The sequence below is a fragment of the Monodon monoceros genome, unplaced genomic scaffold, assembly GCF_005190385.1.
Source record: "Monodon monoceros isolate NGI ecotype Baffin Bay Population unplaced genomic scaffold, NGI_Narwhal_1 Super_Scaffold_4, whole genome shotgun sequence".
NCBI classification, from domain to species: domain Eukaryota; kingdom Metazoa; phylum Chordata; class Mammalia; order Artiodactyla; family Monodontidae; genus Monodon; species Monodon monoceros.
The window spans coordinates 81854497-81882453 of NW_021703781.1; positions in this window are offsets into that span (position 1 = coordinate 81854497).

Below are 27957 nucleotides of genomic sequence, written 5' to 3' on the forward strand. Positions count from 1 at the left end.
GGGGAGGTGGCGGCGGTGTCCCTGGGGTGGGGAGGTGGCGGCGGTGTCCCTGGGGTGGGGAGGTGGCGGCGGTGTCCCTGGGGTGGGGAGGTGGCGGCGGTGTCCCTGGGGTGGGGAGGTGGCGGCGGTGTCCCTGGGGTGGGGAGGTGGCGGCGGTGTCCCTGGGGTGGGGAGGTGACGGCGGTGTCCATGGGGTGGGGAGGTGGCGGCGGTGTCCCTGGGGTGGGGAGGGTGATCGCTGGCTTCCTGGGCTTTGGATGCAGCCTCGGGTGGAGTTGAGGAGTGTGAGCCCTCAGAAAGTGGCCACCAGAGGGAGGTGATGCTCTGATGGCAGCTGTGGGCCCTCCTGCAGGTTCTCCACCAGGCTCCTGACTGCACTGCTTGGATCCCAGGGCTGAGCATCACTGAGGGCGCTCCTTGGACTGATAACCTCCTGGATCCCATGGGCTTGGAGCAAGGCCCCGAGGGCTCCCAGGCTGTCCAGGGGATCCTTTGCTGCTTCTGTGGTGAGGACAGGGGCAGGATTGGTCAGAGAAGCTAGTCTGTGGACAAGCCTGTGAGAGTATGATGGTGGCGGCTCCTGGGCTCCTTCCTTGTCGGCTGGGCAGTGATGGGGGATGACATTGCAGAGCAGAGACTCTCCCCCACAGACGGGACACCACAGGTCACCCCAGAACAGTCCTGGGTGGAGACAGTGGAGGGCACGCGGTCGGGGGATTGGAGGTGGGTGCGGCTGGCCCTTGCAGGCTCTGCTCTGCAGCCCCAGAGGCACCTCTGGATCCTGGCATCGCCCGCGCCCACGGGTCCCTCACCCTCTGCTCTGTGGCCAGGCCTGCCCCTGCCGTGGGTGGTCCAGCTCCCCAATGCCACAGGGACCTTGGACCTGTCGTTGACTTGAGATTGTTTTTTTGGGGGGGTGCGAGGGCCTCTCACTGTTGTGGCCTCTCCCGCTGCGGAGCACAGGCTCTGGACGCGCAGGCTCAGCGGCCATGGCTCACGGGCCCAGCCGCTCTGCGGCATGTGGGATCTTCCCGGACCGGGGCACTAACCCGTGTCCCCTGCATCGGCAGGCGGACTCTCAACCCCTGTGCCACCAGGGAAGCCCACGTCTAGCATTCTTTACTGTCAGAATTCAGGTGCTATATCTGTTTTTAGTCCTTAACATAACCTCTGCAATAAAATATCTGGACTCCCAAAGTAGGGGCAGCTGAAAAGATTTGAAAGTGTCCCGTTTTCCTGTTTCAGCTTCAGTGTGACACATTAATTACAAGGTCACCTTTGGCCGAATAGAAGACTGGCGTTTCCTTTGTGCAAATGAGACATGAGAAAACTCTCTGTGATGTTTGTTGTGATGCAGAAGGACCCAGGCAGAGCCTTTTACGGGAAGAACCGGCCTCGGGCTCCACCGGCCTCTTGCAGCCTCTGCCTCGCCCCGACAGACGACAGACGGCCGTGAAGCGAGTTTGCCCCCGGAGCCCTGGCAGGGAGGAACCCGGCTGGGACGTCCACGCGCTCACGCACGCCTGCTTTCCTGGCCCGTTTGGAGGCCTGCTTCGGGGGGCCTTGGGCGAGACCTCCCTCCTCCGACTCAATCTCCTCTCCCAGCTCTCCCCCCTCCCCTTGCCGGCAGGTTCCAGGGCAGTTTGGGGCATTCGGGGTATGTCCACAGTTGTGCAGCCATCACACTATCCACCTCCAGGACCCTCTGATCCCCGAGCGCCGGCGCCCGCCAGCGGCCAGTCCGCGTGCCCCTCCGCCAGCCCCTGACAACACGGATCTGCTTTCTGTCTCTTTGGAGTTACCTTTTCTGGACACTTCGTATACGCGGAATCATATAACACGTGGCCTTTGGTCTGGCCTCTTCTACGGAGCACAGTGTTTTCAGCGTTCATCCCCGTTGTAGCGAGTGTCAGGGCTTAACTCCTTCTCGCGGCCGAGTCACGTTCCGGGAGTGGCTGGACCACGTTTCATCTATTCACTCTCACCTGTTGATGGACACTCGGGCTCTTCCTGCCTTTGCGCTACGGTGAATCGTGCTGCAGTGAACATCTGTGCACAGTTTTTGTTTGAATTCTCATATTCAGTTCTTTGGGTGTATACTCAGGAGTAGAATTGCTGGGTCTTATGGAGTTCTAGGTTTAACTTTCTGAGGAAATCTCATCTCTCCCGTACAGGAGAGTGACTGCACGCACTCGGGTGTCTATACAAAGCACACAGTTTATAAATATTCTGCTGACATAGGTTCAGTCATGTGTTACCTTATATTTAAAATAAGCATTAGCGGAGCTCAGCGTCAAGCAGCCCCTGTTATCTGTTTATCAACTGTCATTCTGATGTGAAAATTCACACGATTTGAAACTCTCTTAGCTGCGCTGAATTATGAGGCAGAGCAGGGAAGCTGATTCTTTTTCATTTAAATACATCTTGGGCTTGAGCGGTTTTGTATTTATAAAATAAATGACTTGTGTGGTTTTTTAAATTAAAAATCTTAACAAACGTTATCACTTAGATGAACACAATTAGGTGAGATCCTCAAAATAATAAAAAGGCCTCTTTCAGAGCACTTTGGGTATAAAAATAAACCAGCGCCTCTTGGGGGAAGTTTGTCATCTTTGCAGCAGAAATTCCCCAGAGGCTGCTGGAATGGAAGCCGTGTGCAACCGAGGCAGCAGGTCCGTCCACGGTTGCTTCTAGCTGGACTTGGCTCTCGGGGGAGGATCGTAATTAATAGCAGTTTTGAAGAACGGGATTATACACTGTGTTTCTTCCTTAGCTGGTCGGGCTTTTTCTGTATTTATCTCAGAACAAAGGATTGTTCGGGGGAGTAAAGGATTCACACCCCACGAAAACACGTTCCCTGATTGTGGCCGTGGACATTTGCCCCGTGGGCAGTATTTCCATTTGTCTGGTGTCTTGGGTCCCTACGCAAATCGTCTCTCCTTTAGATGCCACCCCAGGTCCCTGTGTGTCCCACCTGTCAACCAGGGGCACCTCATTCGTCTGAGGGAAGCTGCGGAGCTCAAGGGTTTCAAAGGACTGTTTTGGCTCTGGGTGGGCGGAGGGAGGGTCCCCAGGAGTTGCCACGATGGAGACCCCCGTCCTGGGAAGCACACGGGGCCCACATGGAGCCCAAGGACACGTGGCCAAGGCAGAAGAGTGACAGTCCCAGCAGCAGGTCACCTTTGACCCAGGAGACCAGAAAGGAGCGTGTGGGTCCGTCCAGCCTGTGCCGGGCCCAGGGTTGGCCCCCACCTGGTATCTGCCGGTTTGTCCCGAGACAGCTGCAGGCCTTCAGCTCCCACGTGGGTCTCTGCAGGGCGAGCTGGCGGCCTTTGGGGACTGGGCCCCAAACGTGAGCTTGTGTCAGGGGAGGGGGTCTTCGGGCCAGGGTAGAAAGCCAGGGCTCTGGTCACCCGTTAGAGGAACCTGCATCCAGACTGCGTGGCCCGTCACCAGGTATCTGGGGCGAGGACGGGTCAGGGTGGGGTGGGGCTGACTCCTCCTTACTTGGGCCCCCACTCAGTGGTGACAGCGCTGGAGGAGGTGGTGGCTGCGTGTTTGACCTGAGACAGGGCTCTCTGAGCCTGCGAGCCTGGCTGTGCTGGTGGACGCGTAGGGTTAGGGTTAGGGTTAGGGTTAGGTTAGGCATTCACTTTCTGTAGAAAGAGCTATTTTTCTGAATGTGTGTACAGAAAAGTTGTCAAAATTCCTCCTCTGGAGACGCTGGGCTCCAGCCTGCGCCCGAGAAGCTCGGCACCGCTCGCCCGACTGAGGCCATCTCTGCTGGGAAGCGTCTAGCTCCATGACTCACGCGGCCTCCTCTCCCGTTGCGCCAGCCTTGTCTGTCCTGTCTCTGTGGGAAATCAGCCCAGGGTAAAGTCTTTGCTGTCAAAAGAATAGAGCAAATGCAGACGATGATGACAGCTCACTATTCAGAACACGTTGTCCAGAGGCATTGGCCTGGCCTCCTGGCTGAGCTTTGCTCGGCCCGAAGACGTTATCTGTGCTTCAACGTTGATAAAACCAGAACAAGCGACCACCATGCTACTAGCTGTCGTCATGGGGACTAGAAATCCAGGATCGTGTTGTTTGTTGTTACCAAAATGTTGGATGGATGCCATCCTGGCCCACTGCACTCACCGGGTTCTCTTCACCCCCTGGCTGGACGGCAGGTGAGGGGTCAGTGGGCAGTGGAGGGGAGAAGCCCACCCCAGCTGGCTTCTGTCCGCGGGAGGAGTGACTGCAGCTGACCCGAGCCCGGGCGGTGCCGGAGCCGCTGCCTCCGCCTCCGAGCCCAGGGGCCTGGTCCTGCCCTTCCGTCTGTGCGGGAGCGCCCAGCAGCCCTGCCCTCCCACGCGGAGCAGCCACTTCTCTGGGACCCGCTCTGCAGGCCAGGTTTCCTGCCTCTGGCAAGCCAGCGCCAGGCCGCGTCTCTGATTCCCTCCACGCCCACCGTCTGCTTATCCCAGGAAGCCCCTCACCCCCGGTGAGGACGCTGCCTCCCGGGAGTCAGCTGCCCGCCTCTGCGCACCAACGCTTTGATGCTGCTGTGTGGCCCCGCCCGTGACCAACACTTGCGGAGCTCGCTCTGACGTGCAACTTCTGCCACTCTGTGTTTTCATTCTGGTTTAAACGCGATTCCCCGCCCCCTCTGTTTTTCTTTGAAAACCCTGGCCCTCGTCCTTCCTGTTCTGCTCACTGCTGGCTGAGCTGGTGCCGACTGGACCCCGCCAGCCAGGAGGCGCCCTCCCATGCCCAGGGCCCCCCACCGGCCTCTCCATCCCTAGCTTCCCCGTGGGTGAGGGCCGGTGGTGCGGGGTGTGCCTCCCTGCCAGTGTGGATGCCGAGTGGACTTGGCCTTGGGTGTGGCCCCACTCAGGGCTGACCAGGGGCGATGGGCAGGGAGGTGATGGATGCTGCTGTTGTCAGAGGTCGCTCCTGGGGACCCTCTGTGCAAAGACCTGCTGGATCGTCTGTATCTGGGTTTGCATGAGTCGGCTCTGTAATCGTGAAAGACGTGTTTTCACTGGTTTTAAAAAAATGTATGAAAGGGAGCCTTAAGACACCCTATTCTGATGTGGCGGAGGACATGGTCTTCTCCTACCACGCTGATTTCCAGAACAAACGCGGCAGCTTGTCCAGCACATGGTGGGGGACACTTGCAGTTCATAGATGGCATGAGGCCTGGCCCGCGGCTCCCGAGCTGCTTACCATGGGCTCTGCTCGCCTGATGATGTCGTTCTGACGGGTTGTGCAAAACTTTATTTTCAGTTAATTGAGTTATATTCTAAATACAGCCCATGGAAGAGCTCTCTATTTAAAAGGAGCTTTGCTGAGCCTCGATGCAGGAGCTGATGCAGGTGACGCCAGCTTACTTTATTTTCCTTAAAACCAGGAACAGGCTTCCACAAGTGACTGACACAGACCCTGTCACTCCGGGTCTGAAGGAGCCCCTCCCACAGGCCGGCTTCCTTTCGCACGTGGAGCTGGTCCAAAGGAACCGTGTAAAGTAAACACTCTCCGAGCCGAGTCCCGTTGCCCCATTCCCAGTGCCACTGCAGACATGGACTTTTCCAGAAAACACTTTGGCCCCAGGACATAGTGAAGTCATCTGTCTCGGGCCAGGCACCAGGGGTGGAGTGGACAGGCAGGCACCCAGGTGAATAACTGTGCACGCTCTGTACGTGCACAGTGCATGCACACTCACACACCTGGGCACGCCTACACGCACACACTTACACACAGGTGTGCACACACCCATGCACTCATGCACCCCTGCACGGACAGGTGTGCACATGTGTGCACACGAGACACACACACCACACTCACCTGCACGCCCAGCCACACACGGACGTGTGCCCTCCCCCCACCCCCCTCAGCTCCACCAACTCCTCATCTCTTCTCCGTTTCTGCAGGTTTTCCATTTCCAGAATGTTACAGAAAAGGAATCACGCCGTGCGTAACCCTGGGGACTGGCTTTTTTCAAGGAGTGTGGCTGCCTGGAGGCTCACCGGGTCGTCCCCTCGTTTCTAGGGCTGAGTAGTTGTCCGTGGTCTGGGCACGTCTCAGCTGCCTTATTGTTGAAGAGCATCTGGCCTGTTCCTACACTTTGGCTGTTATAAATAAAACTGTCATAAACATTCGTGCCCAGGTTTTTTGTGCGAAAAAAATGTTCGTTTCTCTGGGATAAACGCCCAGGAGTGCAATTGCTGGGTCATATAGTAATTGCATGTTTAGTTGTTTTTTTTAAAAGCTGCCAAATTGTTCTCCAGAGGGCCCTACCATTTTACCTTCTCAGCAGCTCTATCTGAGGGATCCATTTTCTCTGCCTCCTGCCAGAATTTGGGATTTTTTATTTTAGCCATTCTGAAAAACGTGTAGTGATACCTCATTGTGGTTTTAATTTGCATTTTCCTAATGGCTATGATGTTGAACATCTTTTCATGTGCTAATTTGCCATCTGTAGATCCTCTTGGTGGAAAACCCTTTGTGACTTTAGCTCATTTTATAACTGGGTTATTTGTTCTTTCTTTTTAAAAAAAAAAAAAAAACTGTTGAGTTTTGAGAGTTCTTTATATGTTCTAGATACTAGTCCCTTGTCAGATATGCGGTTTGTAGTTTTTTCTCCCAGGCCATAGCTTATCTTTTCCTCCTCTTAATGGGGTCTTTCATGGAGCAAATGTTTTTGTCTTTGTTGGAGTCCAGCCCATCAATGTGTCCATTTATGAGCTGAGCCTTTGTTGTCAAGTCTGAGAGCTCTGCTTAGCCCTAGATTTTGGAGATATCAGACATTTTCTCCTGTGCTTTTCCTAAAAGCTTTATGCTTTAAGTTTCACGTTGAAGTACATGGCCTGTTTTGAGTTAATTTTCGTGTAAGGTGTGAGGTTTCAGCCAAGGTCCTTTCTTGCCTGGGTGCCCACTTATTCTGGTGCCCTTTGTTGAAAAGGCTGTATTTGCTCCGTGGGATTGTTTCTGTGTCTTTGTAACAAGTCAGTTGAGCACATTCGTGTGGGTCTGCGTCTGGCTCCTCTGTCCTGTCCCACTGACCTGTGTGTCCATCCCTCCATAGACACTATCCAGTCTTCCGAATACGTCTTGCAATTGGATAGACAGATACCTCCACTTTTTCTTTTCTTTCTTTTTTTTTTTACTTTTCCATATACACTTTAGAACAACCTTGCCTGTATGTATGAAAAAAATTAACTAGAATTTTAATGAGTTGTTGTAAGCCTGTGTATATCGATTGGAGAGAGTTGATATCTTTCATTGATTCTTTCATTATCATTTTATAGTTCTTACATAAAAGTTCTGTACATGTTTTGGTAGATTTATTACAAGTAAATCTTTCTTCCTCTCACCCTTAGTTTTCTTCCTTTCTTCCTTCCTTTTGTGATTTAAATGTCATTTTATCTTTAATTTTGATTTCCATGTGTTTATTGATAGTATATAGAAATATAATTGATTTTTGTTGATCTTGTATTCTGAGAACTTGCTATTAGTTCTCGTAGTTTTTTGTTTGTTTTTGTTTTCTGTGAGTTTTTTGTTTTGTTTTGTTTTCTGGGATTTTTTTGATAGTCGTTGGGATTTTCTACATAGACAGTCATGTCATCTGCAAACACGGACAGTTTTATTTCATCCTTTCTGGTCTGTATGGCTTTTAATTCCTCTTCTTGCCTCATTATGTTGACTAGAACTCCCAGCACAATGTTGAATAGGAGTTATGGGAGTGGACATCCTTGTCTTGTGCCTTGTTTTAGGGGGAAAACATTTAGACTTTCACCATTAAGTATAAAGTTAGTGCAGGTTCTTTTTAGATGTTCTTTAACAAGTTGAGAGTTTTTCTCTATTCCTATATTTCTGAGAATTTCCATCATGAATGTATATTGACTTGTTCAAATGCTTTTCCTGCATCAGTCAATACGAACACATGATTTTTCTTCTTTAACCTGTTCAGGTGGTAGGTTACACTGATAGATTTTCAAACACTGAACACAGCCTTTCATCCCTGAAATAAACTGCACTTTCGTGCTGTATAATTCTTGTTATGTGTTGCTGAATTCTATTTACTGATTTTTTATAAGGATTTTTGTGTCTATATTTATGAGGGATGATGGGCTGTGGTTCTCTCTTTTTGTACGGTTTTGGTATCAGAGAAATTACTAACTTTATAGAATGAATTACGAAGTCTTCCCTCCTCTTATTTTCTGGAAGAGTTTGTATAGAATTGGTGTTAATTCAACTTTAAATGCTTGATGGAATTCTCTAGGGAAACCATCTGGGGCTGGAGATTAATTTTGGGAGAATCTTTTAATTATAAATTCAACTTTCTTCATAGTTATAGGGCTATTCAAATTATTTATTCATACTGAGTGTGTTGTGGTAGTTTATGTCTTCTAAAATATTAGTCCATTTCATCTAAGTTCTCAAATTTATGTGTTTAATTTTGTTTGTAGTAGCTCTCCCTTTATTACCCTTTTGATGTCTGCAGGCTCTGAATTGATATCCCCTGTTTCATTCCCAATATAAGTTATTTGAATTTTCTCTCTTTTTAATCATTCTTTATAGAGATATGTCAATTTTACTTATATTTTCCAAGAATCATCTCTTTGTTTCATTGATTTGCTCCATTTTACTATTTTCAATTTCATTGATTCCCTCTTTTTAGTATTTCCTTCCTCTGTTTGCTCTAGATTTATTTTGCTCTTCCTTTCCTAGGTTCTTGACGTGGGATCTTAGATTATTGATTAGACATCTCCTCTTTTCTCATATATACATTTTAGTGCTATAAATTTACCTCTCAGCCCTGCCCTAGCTGCATTCTACAATATCTGATGTGTTGTATTTTTATTTTAATTCAGTTTTGTGTATTTTTAAAATTTCCCTTGACACTTCCTCTTTGACTCATGGGTCGCTTAGAAGTGTGTTGTTTATTTTCCAAGCATGTATAGTTTTACCTGTTATCTGTTTGTTATTGATTTCATTGTGGTTGGACAACACCCCCTGTATGGATTCAGTTCTTTTAAATTCATTAAGGTTTGCTTTACGGCCTGGGACATGGTTTACGTTTGTATATGTTCCGTGGCCACTTGAAAGAATTCTGCTGTTGTTGGGTGGAGGTTCTGTAAACGTCAATTAAATCCTGTTGGTTAATGGTATTGTTGAGCTCTTCTATATCTTTGCTGATGTTCTATCTTTCAGTACAGAGAGATAGATGGGATGTTTAACTCCCCAACTGCAATTGCGGATTTGACTATTTCTCCTTTAAATTCTCTCAGTATTGGTTCAAGCATTTTGAAGCTCTGCTGTTTGGTACATACACATTTAAGACTGCTATGTATTCTTGGTGAATGGACCCTTTTATCATTATATAATATCCCTCCCTGTCTCTCTGTCTGTAATTTCTTTGCCCTGAAGTCTATACTATCAATACTAATATAGCCACTTTTACTTCTTTTGATTAATGTATGCATGATATAGTTTTCTTCATTCTTGTACCTTCAACCGGCCTGTATATTTGAAGTGAGCTTTTGGTAGACAACAAACGGTTGGATCATGTTTTTTAAACTACTCTGCCAATCTCTATCTTCTATTTGGTGTATTTAGACTATTTATATTTTTAAAATTAAGATATAATTCACATACCATAAATTCATCTTTTTACATGTACAATTCAGTGGTTTTTAGTAAATTCACAAAGTTATGTAACATCACCACTATCTAATTCCAGACATTTTCATCACCCCAAAAGGAAACCCCATGAGCAGTAACCCTTCATCCCTTCTGTTCCCCAGCCCCAGACAACCACTCATCTACTTTGTGTCTCTATGGATTTGTCTATGCTGAGCATCTCCTGTAAATGGAGCAATACAAATGTGGCTTTTTGCAGCTGGCACTCTTCACTTAGCCTAAGGTTCTCAGGGTTTACTCTTGTTTTAGCATCAATCAGCAATTCATTCCTCTTAATGGCTGAATAACATTCCATCATTAGAGATGACATATTTTGCTTATCCATCATCAGCTGAAGGATTCGCCCACACTTTCTTTAATTCAAAAACTTGGACCTGAAAAGACAGGGCTTCAGTCACACAGAGGCTGCTTCAGGTGAACACAGATCATCAGAACGTGAAGCTGCTCTGTGTGCTGCCAACGTCTTCTTTAGAAACCGTGAACACAAGCCATTTCTAAAAGCTCACATGGAGGTAAATAAAGAGTGCCGTTTATATACAGTGAAAACGAGCCTGAGGCCAGAGCCTCCTTGAAAGAACGAAAGCACCAGGTGACCCAAGCACCCTGCAGTTTGGGGCACCCTGTGTCTGGAGTCCTGTCCTCCCCGAGCATCCTCCTCCCCCAGACCTCACCAAACCCAGCAGGAGTGCAAGGTCACACCAGAGGGGAGGGTAACCTTGGGGGCCCCTCTCTGCGGGAAGAGACTTGGCCCAAGGGGCCTCAATGAGTGGGGAAGAGGGGACTGGGTGGTGCCTCGAGAGGTGGGGAGTGTTCGGAGGAGAGAGCAGGGGAGAGGGGGCATCCTCTTTAAGAACAGAGCACTTGTGATCAGCTCGTATACCGTCTGGGGAGACCCTGGGGCCACTGGAATGGTGTTGGGGTGAGGCTGCCAACAACGCTGCTTCCAGGTGGGTCTCTGACTGGGTTCTCAGATCAGGGACCTGACCACACCCCACTCCGCCCACGGTGAAGGTGGGAGCGCCCTACTCCCTGAACTTACCTCTAGTCGGGAGACAAACAAATGAAGCGAATGCGTCCAGAAGTGAGCAAGAGAAAACCAGGCAGTGTCCTTGAGCCGTGAGCGTCCCTGGGATGTGCTGGGAGGTGGGCAAGGCCTGACTCTGGTGGGCCAGAGCATCTCTGTGGCCAGAATGAAGATCAGAGACCAACTGAGGCGCGGAGCCAGTCCCGGGCCCCAACCATGCAAGCATGTTTCCAGAGGAAACACTTAACAGCCCTTGGGTTTTAATCAATACCCAGCTTATTCAAGTTACAAATTTAAATGTCTTTCCTTAAGCCTGTAGGCTAAACTCACAGATCTTGTTATATTATTTATGGATTTATTAATATTGGTATAAAATAATAAATGTCATTTTACTCGCCATTTGATTAATTCATAAACACGATAGTGGAGCCCCTCGTCTTCCCAGAGGTGACGTGCGGGCAGGTGTAGGGCCGGAGCACGTGGCTGGAAGGGCCCCCAGCCTGCTTCTACAGCGGCCGGAGCAAGGCTCACTGTGACCTTGGGGAGGGGCCTGGGGCGGTGGGCTCTGTGCAGGGTCTGTGCTGCCTCGCGCTCAGGCCCCCTGCCCGACGCAGCCTGTCCCCGGGACCCCCGAGGCAGGTGTGGGGACCAGCAGCCCTCTGGTGCTCAGGCTCTGCTCAGCTTCATTCCCCAGGGAGAGCTTTGCTCTTTGGGCCCAGAAGGAAAACACCGTGGACAGAGCAGAGGGAAACAGGACTAAATGCCACACCCGCCTCGCAGACTCGGAACCGGAGGGTGAGGTCCCAAGGGCTGAGGGTGTGGAGCCCCCGAGGCCAGCGCGCAGTGGGCGAGGGCAGCAGCCCTGTCACAGGGGCCCCGAGAAATGTGACCCGGTTCCACCAGTTCCGGGGGTTCCCGGGGTCTCGGGGTGCAGGGGCGCCCTGACTCGCCTCCGTGTGGGGCCCTGGACTAAGCGAGTCCCCTGCCGTCGGCCCCCCCATGGCTCAAGTCGTCCCCCTCCCCCGGCCACTTAGTTAAAACTCCTGGTCTGGGGCCTGGCGGGTATTTGAGAACAAAACTTCTTGTTTCACGAGCTCCTCGCAGTAAAAGCCAGTGTTTCCGGGAGCTCATGCCGTAAAACCCTGCAGGATTCCTGCTTGTCCTGTGGAGCCCGGGCAACCGGAGGCAGACAGCCCGTCCCCTTTGGACCCCTGGACAGTGCCTTCGCCCTCCCTGTCCAGCCGGACACCCGCCCACACTCCGCGCGCAGGTCTGGGCCTGGGGGAGGTGATGCCCACGAACTCTGCTGAGGAGGCCCGAGACCACCTGGGGGAGGGGCTGGGCAGGGGCGCCTGGCTGGGTTCCCGGCACCTGGGGCCTCCTGCTGCCCCAGGGGTGCGCTGGCCCGGCTCTGTGGTCGCACACAGACCCTTGCACCCAGGGTCAGGGAACAGGCCGTGCGAAGATGGGCTCCCCCAGCGGCAGGCCATCTTCCACTCTCGCCTGAAGAAGAGAAATAAAGCCTCCTGAACGTTTCCGTATTAAGCCTGAGTAGGTGCAGGGAGACAGAACCGCCCCCGCCCTCCAGTTGCGAAGACCTCCGTGCTGAGATGGGTAAGTGGGGGCTGCACGGACTCGCAAAGACCTCGTTTGGGAGGGAAGGGTCTGCAGACCGAGGGGTGAGGGCCCTAGGAAGGGTCTTCCAGCAGCGGCCTTGGGGCAGGGCTGTCCACCCTGTTGGACTCCTTCCCGTGGAGGGGAGCGGAGGGTTGGGTGTGGACGGGCCCCTCCCACAGGCGCCTCTGCAATCCCCAGCATGCAGTGCCTCTCACAGGGGACTGGGGCTCATGGCAGGCCCCGAAGTTCAGCGGCTATGTCTCCGAAGGTCAGCCTGATGCCCTGAAGGTCAGCAGTTCTGTCACCGTCCCCGCACATGCCGGAGGAGGGCAGAGACACACGGCAATGGCCCCCAGGACCTGCGCACCTGAGAGGCCGTCTGCCCAGAGGAAGCCACAGCCCAGCCCACACGCTTCAGGGACCTGACTGCGCTCCACAAGACCCGGCTTCACCCAGGGTCAATATTTGCAGGCGACGGGAGGTGGGATGAGCTGCCTCTCAGCCTGGCTCTGGGGAGCGGAGGGCGGCTGGGGTGCCGTCTGTACGGGGCTGCCCCAGACAGCCGGGCTAAGTGGGGGGTCAGTGGGCACAGGACCGGGAGGGGCCTCACTGCCTCTCTCCAAAGCTCAGCTGAAGTGCCCTGGAGCAAGGTGGATGGAGGGGCCCGCTGGGCCCAGTGGGACTCCACCCGCCCGTGTGCCCTCCAGACCGAGGGGCCCTCGAACACACTCTGACAGAAGGGAAAAGCTGCGATCTTTGAAGCCACTGCTGTCGGGGATGGCGCCGAAACCACCGGGCCACCCGCCCTCCTTCCTCCTCTGGAAGGACGGACGGAGGATGCGGGGCTGGTCTCTCTGCAAACAGTCCGGCCCCTCTTCCTGGGGCATTTCTGGGACACCTGGGCCTTTTCCATATGTGCCGACAGCGGGTGTGCCTTTCCCGGGGCTGGGGCATCAGGGAAGCCTGCAGAGCTGAGAGGGTGAGGCCTGCTCAGAGGGCCCCCCAGAGACTGACCTCTCCATTCTGACTTCCCACCCCCACCTGAACCCGCCTTTGGGCTCCCAACCCCTCTTTTCAGTGAACCCCTTCCCAGGGTTGTCTGCTTTCGTGAAGTTCCTGGGTGAGTCAGACCCCGTGAACGCGAGGGCTCCCCCTCCAGGGTTTCCGAGCCGGCCTACGGAGGGGCGGCGTTGGCCCCTGCGTCCCTACTGGTCCTGCTTCCGAGCCCATCACTGGATCAGCCTGCATCTGCTTTGGGACAGATTTTGAGGGGTTGGGGTTCTGGATCAAGGAGCACCAGCTATGATTAAACATTGGGGGCCACGGTTAATTACACAGATAAAGGGCCAGCGCCCAGCCTTGGAGGGAGGGTTAGCAGACAAAAGGCGGCTCTTGGCCAGGCGTCCCGAGGAGCTTTGCCCTTTGGTGTTCCAGAGCCACCTTCTAAAATCAGAAAGGATCAGAGCACGTGTGCTGATGAAATGCCACATGCTTCTACAGGGAAGAACTGTTCCCGGCTAATCGGGGCGGTTTGTCCAGGGATGGGTGTGTAAACACGAGGCGCGTCCCTCTGGTCCTAGGGAGACCCGACTGGGGGCGATCTGGTAAACGTCAAGTTCGGGGTGAGGGCAGGTTCCCGTCACATCTCCCGAGCCTGTTAGAACAGAGCGTCCTGTGTGTCTGTCACCACCCGCCCAGCTACATGGCCAGTCCAGGCAGAGAAACCCTGGGTGCGTGTAAGTGCACTCAGAGCGGCTTCTCCAGGCTGGACCGTGGCAGGGAAACGGAGTGCCAGCTTCAGGATGGGCTGGTTCAGGCTGAGGAATTAGGATGAAGAATGACAAGGTCCCTCCCAAGAGGGTGGGCTCTGATAATGGCTTCCAAGGGCACAGTGGTCTGAGCATCTCCCAAGGCTCTCCTGAGAGATGCTGTTGGTCTGGAGGCTGCTGAGCCCCCAGCTTGCCCCGGGCCGACAGCGAGGGGACCAGAACCTCCCGCTCTGCCCCTGCTGCGCACAGCTCCGGCTTCATCAAATAATCCCCCGAGGCTCTGGGGCTCACCGGCCAGACGGGGGTCAGGGCTGGTGAGCAGCTCCCCCGCTTGGAGTCAGCACTTGTGGCTCCTTGGTGAGCCTCCCAGGCCGGATCCCCCAGCTGGGAAAGGCGGAGACAAACAAGGCCATTTGAGGGTTAAATGAGGAAAGAGGCTTGGCACAACCCGGGGACCAGGAAGCAGTGTGTCCTGCGTGCACACTGGGGAGATGGTCTGTGCCCGTTTAACGTGGCCTCTGGTGCCAGTGCCACGCCGCACACATGGCACGGAATGAATGATCACTGATTGCGTGCAGGGAGGGGTCAGGTAGGGGAGCAGGGAGGGGGGTGGGGAGCAGAGAGGGAGGAGAACGCAGACTCCAGAAGCAGGTGACACTGCTAAGATCTCAGCATAAACAGCCAGGACCTAGAGCCCTGTCAGATTAAACGTGTCAAAAGGTCAGCCCCGTGTGCTGCACCGTCAGACAAGGGCCGGGGCTCTGGACGGGCTGGTCACAAAGACAGCTCCAGCCCTGAGATACGCTCCTGCCCCAGAAGCAGGAGCGGAGCTGGGTGTGGGGGGACTGCCCCCCAGGGTAGCCGGCTCCGTCCCTCCCTCCCACGGGGGGCATAGCCTAGTCCTCAGAGGCAGCGTCCTTCAAAGCCTGCATGCATGGATTGTAGCTGTGCTTGGAGTCTTGAGAAAAGATCCTGCCCCTCAATACTATAATAAATCACTTAAATCAATACTTAAATCAATCACTTGAACCTCCCAATGGTATAATAAATCACCATCGTTACCATGTGGGGAATTGCATTATATTTGAGGAAGGATTAAGAAAAGTTGGTGTGTGATAGAGAACGAGACAGAATCACAAAGAATCCCGTGGAACCAGGGGCCTGTGCTGCTGCCCATGGGGCTGACATGGTCTGGTCAAGGGCTAGGTCGAGGTCCAAGAAAGGACAGGAGGGGTTTCTGCGCCGCCCCTTGGAGTCTATTGGGATTTTTTGGTGGCTTTATCAAAATCGAAATGAAAAGAGCGAGTTAGCATTCCTTAGACAAGAAAATGCCGTAATTTTATAACAAGAACAAACAAATGCTTTTCGGACCTTTTACACGTAAACATATTCTAGGCCCATGCCCAGGGGAGAAATGGGAGCCCTTCATGCGTGTGGGAGTCCTGTGGCCGTGGCTCAGAGCCTGTGCAAACTCGGGGCTTGGCTCCTAATTCTGTGCCACCACCATGAGGCCTGGCTCCATCCTGGGGCAGGGGTGTGGCAGGGGACACCCTGAGGGCAGCTCACTGCTGGCCTCTTGTCCTGGGGTGTTTCTGTAGCTTTGATTCTGAAGACCCTGGAGAGGACTCCCAGCGGACCGGGGTTGGAGACAGCTGCTTTGTCTCCTAGGGACCCCTCCCGCCAGCCCTGAGGGCCTCTGGCAACCACGAAGGGGGCATCCTTCATCCCACACCTGCAGGACCCTCACTGCCTGTCAAATGCAAGTACCAGGACGTGTGCGCGTACATGTGCGCACCTGTATGTGTGTGTGCGCGTCTATATGTGCACGTGTGTACGGGTGTGCATGAGTGTGTACGTGTAGGGGCACCAATCATGTGTGCACACGTGTGAGTGTACGTGTGTGCGTCTTATGTGTAAGCGTGTATGCACACACGTGTAGTTTCCTCCCGCACCCGGGCGCTGGGTTTTGGGCCAACGGCATGCGGTCTCGCGGGCCCAATTCCCCCAGAAAGCAGAGCCAAGACGGACGCCTGGGTCGTTCCCTGTGTGCCTCGGTCTCAGGACAGTGGGCTGGAGGGGGGGGCGCGGTGGCTGCCTATCCCAGGGCCCCCATTAAGCCCCCTAAATGCAGGAGGAGAGCATTCATCCACTGGTGCTGGCTTCCATTGGGTAACTCCCCACTGCTCTAGGGTCCACAGCTCATGGCCAGCAGGGCGGCCCCGGTGAGCAGCAAAAGGCCCGTGTGGGGTCAGGAGAGGCCCGTCGTTCTGGGGGGCAGTGCAGGCACCTCTGGGTGGCAGGAAGAGCAGGGAGGGCTGGTCAGGTGACCAGCAGAAGTTCTGACACGGGGGACCCCTCGCCTTGGCTCCCTTTGCAAAGGGGCCTCCACCTCTGGGAGGACCGGGTTCTGGCCCACCGCTGAGGGTGCTGCCAGCTGATGGTAGCCGGTGGTGGCGGCTCTGGTCGCACCCGGCTGCAGCCCCTGATCAGTGCCACCTTGTTCCCGTGCCCGGAACTGGAGGGTGGGAGGGCAGCTCCGGTGCCAACACCCCCTGCTCCCTGCCCAGCAGTGTGGGTCCCTGAGAAGGCAATTCAGTAAAGGAAGGAAAAGCTTTCCAACAGCTGGTGCTGGGACTACCGGACACGCAAAGAATAAACTCAAAACTCACTCAGAAATGCAAAACTGTAAAACTCCTAGAAGGCAACATAAAGGAAAATCTATATGACCTGGGGTTTGGTGATGAGGTTTTAGATACAACAGCAAAAGCATGATCCCAAAATTCCTGCGTCTGTGAAAGACACTGTTAAGAGAATGAAAATACAAGCCACTGAATGGGAGGAAATGCTTCAAAGCCACATCTGATCAAGGATTCAGATCCAGAATATACATACAACTTTTAAAACTCAAAAATAAGGAAACAAACGGCACAATTTACAATTGGGATAAAGATCTGAACGGACCTCTCCAAACAAGATATATGGATGGTAGATAAGCACATGAAAAGATGCTCCACATCATGTGATATTAGAGAAATGCAAACTAAAACAAGATACCTCTGCACACCTATCAGAGTGGCTCAAATCGAAACCTGCCAACACCAATGTCTTGAGAGTGTAACCGAAAGTGGGGGTCCAAGCTGCTCGCTGCTCAAAAGCCAATAAACAGGCTATTTGGTAGAAAGGAGAGTCTGCTTTATTTTGGGTGCCAGCAACCAGGGGGAAGGGTGGACACCTGTCCAAAGGCCGACTCCCCCTACTGACAATCAGTGGGCAGAGCTTTTATAGGGGGACGGAAGGGGCTCCATGCAGAAACAGCACAGTCAGCTCTGACAATCATCTTGAAATTGGTCATTGGTGGTCTGACCAGCGTCCTCTTGATTGTTTTAAGTACAGGGACTCTTCAGTTCCAGGGTCGTTTGTTCCCATTTCCTTGAGGCCAGTTCTCAGAACTGTGGCAGCTTATGTCATGGCTACAGCCTGGTCATCATGGAGTTAACTTCTTCCACCCGGCAGGGGTTTCAGTATCTACAAGACAGCTCACGGGATACGGCTCAGAATATGATCTATAGCCCTTGAGGAGGAACTAAAGGTCCTTGACTTTGCTTAATGACTAAACTATCATTACTTTGTGTTTTTTGAGTGCTTTCCTTTGCTTCTGCGTTTTCTCACCTCTCTGATTAAACTTATTTTTGGCTAGAATTTTTCCACAAGCAAAAGGCAGGTGGAGGATGGTGGGGGGAAAGGACCCTAGGGTCCTGCTCATTTCGAGTCAGGGCAACAGGAATCAGCATTCCTGGTGGGGATGCAAGTGATGCAGCTGCTGTGGAAGACAGTCTGGAAGCTTCTTTATAAATCTAAATGCAATGTTACTATATCATCTAGCACTTACTCTCCTAGGTATTTACCCAATGGATTTAAACGCTTTTGTCCACACAAAAACCTGCACACGAGTAAAAAAGTGTAACCAAGCAAGACCTGGGGGGCCTTCCCGGGGCAGAACCCCCTCCGCCCATGTCCTCCACCTGCCTCTTGTCTGTAGAAAACTCTAGTCTCCCAGGCTTCCCCGAGTTCCAAAGAATAAATTTAATCAGAGAAGTGAGAAAATGCAGAAACAAAGGAAAGCAATCAAGCAAGACAAAATAATAATAGTTCAGCCATTAGAGGAAGTCGAGGAGCTTTAGTTGATGACGTTGACTTCCAAATACCTCACCACCAACAAGTCAGAAGAGCGTCCACACCCCACAACCTCTTGCCTCACCCTGTCTTTAAAAACCTTTCCCTGAGAGCCTTCAAGGAGTTCAGTCTTAAGCACTGGCAACCTGGACTCCTTGCTTGGCACCTGCAATAAACACTGCACTTTCCTTCCCCACAACCCAGGGTCAGTAGATTGGCTTTACTGCACAAGGGCGAGTGGACCCAAGTTTGGTTCTGTAATAATTTTGGCACCCCTGGTGGGACATAAGTCTGGAGCAGGCATCTTGCCCGTGGCATATCGGCCCCTGGCCAGTGGCAGCTCTTGGATCCTGTCTAACAGCTGCCTAAGCACCTCTGTCTCAGGGACAGGCCCAAGTGCTTGCCACTGACCAGGCGTCGCTGGTCCACGGCGCTTTCAGTTCTGTGGTGAAGGAAACAAGGCTCTGGTCCTGGTCGGTCTGGTCTGGTTTGTGAGCCTCTCTGGTAAGTGACGACACCAAGGTATTCCTATCTCATAGGCTTCACCTATGGTGGAGTGTTGGTTGGGATTTTCCCTTTTGGACTAAGGTTTGGTCATTTGGCTTTGTCTCTGGTGGGGCATTTGCATCACCCATAAAATGGGAGTAAATATTTGCAAATTATGTTTCTTATAATGGATTTAATGCTCACAATATAGAGAGAACACTTAAAATTCAACAACAGCAAAAAGAAACCAAACAACTTGATTTAAAAGAGGGCAAAGGATTGAATAGACATTTCTCGAAAGACAACATACAAATGGCCAATAAACATGAAAAGATGCCCCACATCACGGGTCATCAAGGAAGAGATCAAAACCATAGTGAGATACCACTTCACACCCATTAGAAAGGTTGCCATCAAAAAATAGAAAATAACAAACATTGGTGAGGATGTGGGGAAATTGGAACCCTTGTGCACTGTAGTGGGAATGTAAATTGTGAAGCTGCCGTGGCAAACAATATGGAGGTTCCTCAAAAAATTAAAAATAGAACTAACACATGATACAATGATTCCACTCCTGGGTATACACCCCAAATAGCTGAAGGCATGTACTTGAATGGATGTTTGTACACCCATGTTCATAGCATAGCTAAAATGTAGAAGCAAATGGATAAACAAAATGGGATCCATCCGTACAAAGGAATATTATTTAATCATAAAAAGGAAGGAAATTCTGACACAGGCTACAACGTGGATGAAACCTGAGGACATTATGCAAAGTGAAATAAGTCAGTCACAAAAAATACACTGTGTGATTTCATTTATGGGAGGCACTTAGAACCGTCAAAATCATAGAGACAGAAAGTAAAATGGGGGTTGCCAGGGGCTTGGGAGGGAATGGGGGCTTGGTGCTTAATGGGGACAGAGATCCAGTTTTACAAGGTGATGAAAAGGTGGAGTTTGTGATGTCGCACACATTCTAAATGTATTTACTATCACTGAACTGTGCACTGAAAAATAATTAAGATGGTAAATTTTATGTTATGTGTACTTTACCACAATAAAAAAATGTCAAGGTCATCACTAGCGCTTGGTGTTGTCAGTGGTTTTGGATTTTGACCATTCTAATAGGTGTGTAGCGGTATTGTGTGTTGCTTTACATTTTCCTGATGACATATGCTGTGGAGCATCTTTTCATATGCTTGTTTGCCATGTGTATAGCTTATTTGGTGAGGTGTCTGTTAAGGTCTTTCGCCCACTGTAATTGGGTTGTTTTCTTTCTGCTGAGTTTTAAGAGTTCTTTAAATATTTGGACAGCAGTCCTTTATCAGATGTGTGTTTTGCAAATGTTTTCCCCCAGTCTGTGGCTTCCTTTCTCTTTTTCTTCCATCACCTTGAGCAGAGCGGGAGTCTTTCATTTTAATGGTGTCCAGCTGATCAGTTATTCTTTCATGGACTGTGCCTTTGGTGTTGTATCTAAGAGGTCATCACCAAACCCGAGATCCGTCTCAGCCTGAGCAGAGTGGATGCTGCGGGTGCCCTGCCCACCTGGGCTGCATCGATGGAGACCATGGCCTTGCTGCCGACAGCGGGTCAGCATGCGGCCCCCAGAGCCCCGCAGCCCAGCTCTCCGGCAGGAGGGGGAGCTGCCTCCAGCTCTGGGCTCCCCCCCACCGCCTCTGTCCCCCACGGCCATGTATTTCTTTGGTTTCTGATTTGTCCATCTGCCTGTGGGTTAGCCCGAGCACATGAAAGCTGGTGTGTGTGTATGTGTGTGTGTGTGTGTGTGTCTCCCTTCCTATCGTCTTGGAAAGCCTGCAAGCGATTTCTAGGGGTCTCAGTTGTGTGGAGTGTGCTGGGCAGGCTCCAGGCGCCCCATGACCCCTGCCTCTTGCTGTCCGCCGGCTCGTGTGAGCCCCTCCCCTCGGGTGAATGCCTGGGGGTTGGCCTGGTGCAGGGGGGCCCTTGGGCCTGGCCTCCCACCCTGCCTAACAGATGGAGGGGCTGGCTGTGCCCCCGCTGTCTTGGGGGCTGCGTCTCTCCAGATGCCCCCATCTCAGCTCAGATTCGTGACAAAGGCCGGCTGAGCCCTGCGGTTTCCAGCCTGTGAAGGAGCCTAGCCTGGCCCACTCAGCCTCCCATGGGCTCTGTTAGGGGAGGGGTGACGGGGTCTCTCTTCTCCAGGGGACTCCCTCCCAGCTTCCATCCCACTAGAGGGAAGGACAGGACCCGCTGGGAGCAGGACCCTCGCTCACAGAGTAACTTCCCCCAGATAAGGGGCAGGGCAGCACGCCCACAGGCTCTTGCTCACGGGTCCTCCCCAGGTGTGTCCCCCCCACCCTGTGAACTTGGGGAGGCACGGAGGAACCCCTAGTGAGACCCAGGGGTGGGCTCCGCACCCTGACCTCTGTGCCCAGGGACAGTTTGTCGAGTCCAGACCTCGAGGCCTGGAGTTCCCCGCCAGCCCGTCCCCCGTGTGGCTGGCCAGTTCGTGTGCTGCGGGAGGGGATGGAGGAGGCCCTGCTGCGTTGGGACAGGTCACTGCAAGCCCGGCGACTGTCCCAGGGGCCCTGCAGCAAAGGGGGCATGTGTTCTCAGACGTGCCTTGGAACCTCAGGGTCCCTCTCCCCTCGGGAGGCACCTGGGGGTCCCCAGCGCTTTGGCCTTTGTGCTGAGATGAAGAGGTTGCTTCTTGGAAGGTGCTTCACTAACACTTGGGAAGAGCTGCTGTGGGGCGCCGACCCCGTGCTGAGGTTCCCGTGACGACCTGCCGTCCAGGTTCAGGGTGCGGGGCGTGCAGAGCCGCCGGGCAGCGGCCCCCAGCCCGCCTTTCTCTGCTGAGCTCACTCTGGCGGGTATTTTCAGAAGCACCAGTGTTCCCACGAGCTCGCGCTTCTTCCCCCCCGAGGCCCCGGACAAGCACTTAGAACGCTTTTCTCCAGAACTATAAACAGCGGCTAAGATTCGCTTTAAAGACATGAACTGGGCCACGCCATGGGGGTGCAGTTTGATCCCAGGGAGCCTGGGCACTGTCGTCACTCCTCTGGCCACTCGGCCTGTGAACACCCACCGACCAGCCCATGCGAGCATCTGATTCTGTGTCAAAGCATTTATGCCAAAAGCTCAGCAGTGGTTTCCGAGGGCCGGGAAAGCACACACCTGCCCCGCGACCTGCCCATCAGTGCCTCCATTTAGCTCACCCACTGCACCACCGCCCCGCGCCCACACCCAGCCCAGCCCGAGACCCGCCTGTCAGCTCCGGCCCCAGCCGCTCAGTGAGGCTGCGCACCCTCCCCGGCCTGGCGCCCCCCCTCCAGCCCCGTCCTCACCCTGAGCTGGGCTCCATTTCCTGCCCGGGTCCCCGGCAGCCCCTCAGGGCCCCTGGCTCTGGCTGTACCTTTCTAATCCCCACCCCGGGTGTCAGGCCTCATCTCAGCGGGTCCTGCTTCCTCCAGGCCTGTCCTGAGCCCACCTTCCCTGCGCCTGCTTCCGTACGTAATGCCTTCCCGGAGCCCGGGGCTACCCCCTCGTCCTCCCGCACCCGTGCCCCAGGCCCGAGGATGGGCGCCCCCGGCCGCGGCCCCTCACCCCGTCGGCCCCCCTTCTCACCAAACCCGGGACCACGAGGGGACCGGAGGTGAGGACGAGAGAGGAACCTGACGGCGGGGTGGCGGGGGAGCAGAGCCCTGGGGAGGAGGCCAGCACCGCCGGGGGCCCAGGCGGGTGGAGGCCTGTGCGGACCGAGCTCGCAGGTGCTGTGGTGGTGGGCGGGGTCTGCAGGCCCCTCCCGCCTCCGCCTGTTCACCCCTGGACCTGAGGGGACACAGCACCGCACAAGACCGCCTTGCACAGAAGAGCGCCCCGCGGACGCCTCTGTGGCAGCTTCCAAGGCCGCCCCCCACCACCCCCGCCCCGGGTGAGGCCTGTGATGGCCCCGCCTCCCAGCCTGTGGGCCCATCGCCTCCTTGGGCCATGGCCTAGCTCTGTGGTTTTTCCCCGCTTCGGTGCAGGCTGGCAGTCTTTGAGCAGAGACCCAGACACTGTGGATCTCACGTTGGCAAAGTGCCGGGTGTTTCTGTGCTCGAGGATTCGGTTAAATTACCTGATCCTCGTGAATCTCGCTTCGTAAGATTTGTGAGGTGGGACCAGGGCAGTGTTTGCTCCAGGACTCTTTATCTTCCACCAGTGAACGCTTCTGTGAATCTACCCAGGGCCCAGGAGTCACGAGGTTTTCTAATCTGGCTGGACGAAGGTTTCCTTTCAGCCTCTCGCTGCCCCTTTCCCTCCCTCAGGTGGTTTCCACACACACGTGCTGGAACCAGGAGGACGCACGTGGGACCCTCCTTCCCTCTCCTGGTGACTGTCCGGCACAGGGAACCAGACTGGACGTTCACACCACCAGGGCCTCCCCACGCCCTGCCCACCCCCGCCTACGGACAGCTGCCGTGGGGACACAGCGGACAGACTGTAATCAGGATGAAGGATTGTTCGCAATCACGCAGCTGTGGACAAGTTTCCCAAAATAAGGACTTGTGGAGAGAGATGAGCAACTTAGCACTCGCCATCAGAAAAGGAAAGGGATGGAAAAACCCAGCAGGCTGCAAAAGTAGCAGGAGCCTCATGTGGAGAAGCGCGTCATGGACTTGCCCCTTCCCTTGGGGGTGTCGTGGCCTCAGCCTCCTTCCGCGTCCTGAGACCTTCCAATGCGCACAGGGTTACGCTAGTCCCTGCTTTGACCCTTAGATGTCAAGGACCCGCAGGCTGGTGAGGCTGTGTCCTCACAACCCTGCTTGGATGACCACCCCGGCCTGGACAGCACATCCATGCAGACCCCGTCCTGAGGGCCACGGTCTACAAGGCATTTGGACCGAGCACAGGACAGCTGCCACCTGGGAATGTTTTTCCCTGCAGAGAGAACCCTCCACAGTGACGTGGAGGAAAGCGGGGCCCCGTGGCTGCAGCAGGGGAGTCTCCAGGAGCCACTGCAGGGGATGAGTAGGATGCCCCCATTGCACAGCAGCCAGCTCGGCTTCAGGCCAGGACACCCCCAGGATTCCAGAGGAGCAAGTGGGAAATCTCCCCTTGGCTCCAAAGCCGGGCCCTGGAGCAGCAGCCCTGGTCTGGACACAGCTGGTCTGGACGTAGCCGGCCTGAGCCCCTCGATGGGCCAGTGCTGGCGGCTCCTCTCCGGCCAGGCCCCCAGGGGAGACGCGACGACCCTGGACCCCTGAGCCCGGCGGGGCCGACACTCTGGACCTGACGGGGCTCCTTGCCGGGTGGGCACTAAACGGGCCTGAACTGCGTCCCAGGGATGCTTTCTGACCACAGGGTGGACGCTCTGCCCCACTGAGCAGAGCTTCTCCTCAGACCCCAGCTCTGCCTATGCCTGCCCGGGACCCTGGGCTGTACGTGTCCATGGCCCTCGGTCTGGGCAGTGGGCCCCTTCTCGTGGGGCACAGGGCGAGGTTCCAGGCGGAAGGAGCATCTCCAAACCTGCACCTATGGGAATCACCTGTGTGGACGCCAGGCCCACAGCTCCATCTCCCAGGATCCATCATGGGGGGTGAGGAGGGGGGTGCCAGCCTCACCAATACCTGTTAGCGCCCATCCTTCCACATTTCCACATCCCAGTGCGTTTGACGTTACAGCTGGGTTTTTTTTGTTTGTTTTGTTTTTTCGCGGTATGCGGGCCTCTCACCGCTGCGGCCTCTCCCGTTGCGGAGCACAGGCTCCGGACGCGCAGGCTCAGCGGCCATGGCTCACGGGCCCAGCCGCTCCGTGGCATGTGGGATCCTCCCGGACCGGGGCACGAACCCGTGTCCCCTGCATCGGCAGGTGGACTCTCAACCGCTGCGCCACCAGGGAAGCCCCTACAGCTGGTTTTAACTCACGTTTCCCTACTGACCAACAGTGCTGTGCATCTTTAGTGCATGGAATAGCCATTTCTGTGTCTTCTTTGATGAGATAACTATTCAAACATTTTGCCTACTTTCTATTTGGGTTACTTATCTTATTATTATTGAGTTGTAACAGCTCTTTATGTATTCTGGATACAAGTTCTTCCTCAGATATATGATTTCAATTCTTTCCTTCAGTCGACAGCTTCCCTTTTCATTTTTATGTCTTTTGAACTTGTTGTGCTTTCTGTATCTAAGAAATCTTTGCCTAACCCAAGGTCACGAGGTCCCAAGGTATTACTCCTATGTTTTCTTTTAAGAGTTTTATAATTTTAGTTCTTTCATTTAGTTCTTCGATGCATTTTGATCAAATTCATCTTTTTATATAAATCCTTCTTCCTGCCCGTGGATGCTCACTGTGCCAGTCACGTGTTGAGAAGACTGACCTTTCCCCAGTGAATTACTTTTGCGCCTTTGCTGGAAATCAGCTGATGGTGAGTGTGAGGGTTTATTTCTGGACTCTGGATTCTGTCCCACTGATGTACGCTCTGTCCTTGTGCCAGAACCAGTCTTGATGACTGTAGCTTTGCAGTACGTTTTTTAAACTCATTTCGTTCTTTTTCAGGATTGTTTGTCCTCCCTGAGGCCTTTTATTTCCACAAAGCAGGATTGGTTTGTCAGCTTCCACAGATGCTGTTTCTTGCTGGCGGTGTCAGAACCTTCCTCCGAGCTCTCTCGCTGATGCCCACCCTGAGCCCCATCTCGGGGTCTGCGGGTCCACAGCTGCACTGATGCGGTGCTAGCCCCGCGGTGGTGGAGCGACTTCAGGAAAAGGGGCTTCCGCTGGTCACCGGGCCGGGATCTGGCCTGTGTCCTCGGGCTTGGTTCACGGCGTCTCACATCCTCCAGGCAGGGCACTTGGGGAGCTGAAGGTTCCAGATAGTCTAATCGGAGCATCTAGATAAGGCCCAAGGGGGCGGCCGAGGGGCACCCCTGGGGTCTCCTCACCAAAGAGCTGAGCGTAACAGGTGGATTTTAATTTTCTCTGTAAACAGCCTCAAACCAACATACAGTGTGGAAGCTCCCACCACAGCCCTTAGTGCCGCCAAACTGGCCCAGGTGTGGGTCTCGGGAGAGGAGCCGCAGCCCCATCTAGAACCCGGGGCCGATACCGGAGCAGCTTGACGCCCCGGCCGAGGGAGTAGAGGGACGTGGGCTCCGGCCCCAGCATCCAGGGCCACTTGGGGAAGCACGTGGGCGCGGCCCCGGCAAAGGCACGTCTGCCCCCGGCCTGTGTCTCCTACACGAAAGCCCAGCGTCCGGGTCCAGCCTGGCTTGACGGGTGTGTCCAGGCTAGCTTATGGAAGATCACTTCCTCAGAGTAGTAAATCCATATGAAGATACTTGTCCCCAGCTCTCCGCCATTTTCAAGGCTTCCGTACCTTCTGTGGTCTAATGTCCACGGTCTCAAGCGCAGCGACCTGTGGCTGGGCTTGAGTGTCTCCCGTAGAAGGATCACCGTCACTCCTTCTCCTGTCTCCAGACATCACAGAATAACTGGATTAGCTCGGTCAGCGGGGGCCTCGCTTGGACTTTCAGAACCAAAGCGTCTGCGAGGATTCATTCTGTCTGAACTGTGCTGGTAACTGTGTTCCCATTGCCACCTTTCCTGGGGCTTGATGTGTCACCAAGCAGCAACAACACAGGCTCCTCCGGAAAAGGCAGGGTGCTGCCCGGATTTCACCTTCTTTGTTTCTGTACTGTTGTGGTTTTCTCTAGGTTCACATTTTGTATACTCTACTTTCAAAGCACTTTGAAGGGAGGTTTTTTTAAGGATCATTTTTGCCTGGAGCAGAAACAAAGAAACCTCCTGTTAAAAAGTGCCAACAAAATAGATGTCTGGATGCACGCTGAGGATTTTCTGTGGCTAATGGATTTTAAGAGCCTAGATTTTTGGCAAATGGGTCTAAACTATTTATATGTGAAAAGCTGCCATGATCATCCGGACGTTTCCCAGAGTGGGCAGTGCAGGTGAGGGGGTGGCCGGGCTGATGTGCATGCGTCCCCCCTCTGGGGCACACGTGCCCTCCCCGTGTGCCAGGGCGGGGGTCTGGGCCCGGCCCGGGGCTAGATGGATAGGGTCCTGACCACGTGGCACCAGGACAGGGAGCCCCTGCCCTGAGCCCCAGGTGCCGTGAGAGGCCCCAGGGTGCTAGTCACCTGCCCTTCACCCTCACCTGGGGGTCGGGGCTGTCCATCTGAAGCCTGACCCAAGCCCCACACCCGGTCACACCCCCAGGAGCCGGCCCTGCCCACAGGGGCCCCAGGGGCAGGACAGAGTGCCGTTAAGGGTGCCTTCTGGGCAGAGTCAGAGTTCGGCGGCACCTTCCCCTACGACCCTTGGCCTTGGCACCCAGAGTGGGGGCAGGGCGGCTCCCACCAGCACAGGGGTCACCAACCTCCGACTGGTCCCGGGACTCCTGGCGCTGAGGGTTGGCAAACCCCAGGCGGTCTCAGCGGGTCTGTGGGAGCAGCAACCTTGTTGGGGGCGGGGTCTCCTGTGCCGGCCCTCCGCCCATCACCTCTGAAGAGGTCATCACCATGATTACCTCAGCGAAATTCCCTTACCTTTCCTGCAAGGCTTTCACTCAAGAAAATGAATTATTTAGTAAAGTGTAATTTTTCCTTACTGTGCTGAGTTTCATGCCCTCCTGGGGGTGACCCCTGAGGTTTTCTACAAAACCCACCCTCTGAGCCCGCGGGAAGCTCCCACGTGGTGATGGAGGTGCTGACCACGTGGGCCTGAGCTCCACTAAGGCCTCAGTGGTGTCGGCGCCGGAAGAGCCTCCTGCGGCCCAGGCCAGGCCTGCCCTGCGTCCCTGGAACAGCCGAGGTCTTTGTTTGCCTGGATAGGCAGCTGGCCCTGGACAGAGCAGAGGCCACCTCCTCCCCACATCTGCCCTCCGTTCCCCGCTCCCTCCAGACCATCTTGTTCGGCAGTTCAAGGCTGAGACCATGATGACAGGACGGGTCGGCCGAGAGACCGGTGTTGGGGCTGCAGATGTCCTCACGGTGTGTATTCGTCAGCGTCGCCGGCTGCCGTAACAAACATCCCCGAGCGTCAGCACAGCAGTTTTACTTCTCACTCACGTCCCATTCAGGCCAGTCGAGCGGCCTTGCCTCGGCGGTCACTCAGGGGCCCAGGCTCCGTCCAGCACACATGGGCCAGGACAGCCTTGGGGCGTGGTGGGCCATCGGCAGCCCAGGAGCGTGGCCCAGCACCTCTGCCCACCCCACAGCCTCCAGG